A 3,200-nucleotide genomic window follows, 5' to 3' on the forward strand; every position below is an offset into this window, starting at 1 on the left:
ACAAACACGAGGTTGTTGCAGTCTTTGGAATATTTAAAAGGAAGCTGAATCTGAATTGTTGATACATGACGGAAGGGAGAGAAGGTAGGGTATATTAACCCTGAGAATGATAATGTGTGTACCATTCTGTCATCACTAGAGGGCAGTATTAGACAGTGTTGGTGATGTAGCCTTCTGTACTGTATTTAGGAGTGGATATATGATTGTGTATAATGATAAGCGCGTAAAAGTGAAGTTAAGATGTCTTTGAGGTCCTCTAGTGACTGGCTGGAGCAGAGATGTTAACCCTTCCCATTCCCATATTAGTGAATTCTACAATCTTACAATCTTACATCTGAAGTTACAGCTACACAAATTATTTGTGGTAATAGTAAGCATGTGCAATAGTTTATTTCGTTCTTTAAGACCATAGCAATTACCTGCGATGCCATAGTAACTGCCTAGCAACACAGTGGAAGTCACCTGGAACACCATGTCTTCTTCTTTTTTCTTTCTTTTTTTTTTGCTCTTTATTATCATTTTTTAAATTTATTTATTTATCTATTTATTTATTTATTTATTTATTTATTTATTATTATTATTATTATTATTATTATTATTATTATTATTAGTAGTAGTAGTAGTAGTAGTAGTAGTAGTCATTTCTTATGTTCTTTCATTTAAGCATTGTGTCTTTTCATCCTTCTTTTATTTTCTTTCTTTCTTTCTTTGTCAATACAAAATGTATTTCTGACAGGAAGCTATTTTGTAATTATATGCATTTTGTCTTCAAATGACAAAATATTATGTCCCTATTGCAAATTAATATTTTGGATTTGTAATCATTTTAATAATAAGAAGAAGAAGGAGGAGAAGAAGAAGAAGAAGTGGAAGAAGAGAAAGAAGGCTGCGCTACATCACCGACAGCCAGCAGAGGGCATTGGCCGTGAGCGAGAACTCGGTTGCCCAGAATTCTCAGGCTGATTTACCTGGGTTGCTTGCACCAGTAAAGCCAGCCTTTGAGGCAGCACTTGCCTGCACCTGTGAGGCTGGATATTTAAGGCCAGCCTTTGAGGCAGCGCTTCATCGCACCTTTGTAGAGGACTGATTGGTACGGTATGTCAGGATTTTGCCTGAGGTAAGAGTGAAAACAAGAAAGGCAAATAACAATCGAAAAGAAAAGCAACTGAAAAGAAGGGACAAGAGAGATTTAAGGCATGGCCTGTAAGAGAGAAAGAAATTAAGAACAGAATACGACTATTGAAAGGAGATGTAACAGATTAAGGATATCTCTGGGTATATATATCATATAACATATATCATATATCATATAACAAACCCTGCTTGCCCATTTATTTATAAGCAAGCATTGGTTTTCACTCTGCAGTTGGATCCACCCTGAAACATCTCATCATTTTGTTCAGGGATTCCATAAATCTGGACTATACATATTGTACAAAAGCAATATTATGTTTAAAAATGAACAATCTTAAAGTTATGCTTAAGCTGGAGAAGTAACTGACAACATTTTTAAGCAATTGTTGTCCAACTCTGCTTCTTTGTGGTTTTCTTCTTTTTGGTGGTGAATCTCCAAATGAGAGCTGAGATTGTAAACTCTATGCTGAGTGAGTGGTTTATCAGTCGACTTCATTTGCCATGTGCAGTTTTAATTGAACTCGATCCTAAAGGTTTCTAGCCACAGACATGTTTCATAAAAAAACTGGAGGCAAGTCTGGCATTTCCCAACCGAGTAAGAACCAAATAATGACATGGTTTACCTGCGTCCTCGTCGCCCATAAATTAATTGATAAGGCAAACAACAACAACAACAACAAAACCTACATAAAATTCTTTTTATTTTTCCACTTCCATTTTTTTTCCTTAATGGTTTCCTGTATTCTCATAGTTGTTCCTTTCTGCATGCCTTTCCTCCCTTCCTTTATTCTTTCAGGTTTCTTTCCCTCCTTCCTATCCTATTTGTCTTCTGTCTTCCCTACCCTGCCATTTTCCCCCTTCCCTTTGTTCTTTTCTTGCCATCCTCTTTTCCTTCAGCATTTCTGTCATTCCTATCCTTTCTTCTTCCTTTCTGTGTTCCTTTCTTGTTGTTTTTTTTCTTTTCCATAATCTCCACTCCCAATCACTCAGATGAATGAGGGCTTAATCGCCTGCCGAGTTCCCAGCCTGATTAATGTAGTGACATTCTCACAGATCCACACTTCCATTATCAAAATTATAGCAATTTAAACACATTGGAACAAGCTCCTTAAAGAGAAATAAATAAATAAACAGTTGTCGAAAATACCGAGTCATTTCCTGCACACTTGTCAGCCTTGCTGAACTCTTTCACAGCAAGACTTTCCATTAAAACACTGCTTTGTTTGTATGAGAATAATATTAGTCAGACTGAAAAGATGCAGAGATACTCAGACGTCTCTGTGGGGGAGAGGAACATAACACAGTCAGAAACTCAAGAATCACTGAATTAACATGACAAATCCTCATGCTTATGCAAATGGCTGGAAGTTTCGTCCAACGAGAACAAAACACAATTAACATGAGAACAAAAATCATTCAGATTTCCTTCATTGGAGATGTAGAAACTATTTTAATGAACGATTCTAAACCTTCAAAATCCAACTGATGCCATTATATTTTATTAAACCATAGTATTGTCAGTACGGTCATACTGTAAGTAATGTTGTGTGTGTGCTAGAGTTAATACTATTTTCGCTAAAACGACATGTCTCACGGCTTTTGTGGAGTATACAAAGGTTAGTACGCTTCATTTAACTTAAGTTCTTTACTTTAATCTTTCAAGACTTCCTGTTTGCTACCAAATGAGCTAACATTCCCAATTTTTTAACTTGGAGTTCGTTTCCAAATTCAGTTATTTATTCCTAATGTTGTGTTCATTCTTGGTTCTCTGAGAACAATTTCCATTTGCCTGACTTTGTTGCTCTGGGGAATGATAGATGAAATATGTGGCACATTGAATTAGTTGCTTGCCAATCGTATGATTTTGTTCTAGAGTTTTTCCGACAGCCAGTTATTCGTTCTCTGTAAATTTGGTTCATTTTGTAGATTTGAATGATGAATTAACACAATATTGTGGGGCATCGTGATACTACTCGGTATCGTGATACTTCAGCTGGTGTAGTATCGTAAGATATGTTTATGGTATCGTAAACCTACATCCCACCACCAACAGACACACGAATGGC

This window comes from Ictalurus furcatus, chromosome 26 (genome assembly GCF_023375685.1).
Source record: "Ictalurus furcatus strain D&B chromosome 26, Billie_1.0, whole genome shotgun sequence".
NCBI classification, from domain to species: Eukaryota; Metazoa; Chordata; class Actinopteri; order Siluriformes; family Ictaluridae; genus Ictalurus; species Ictalurus furcatus.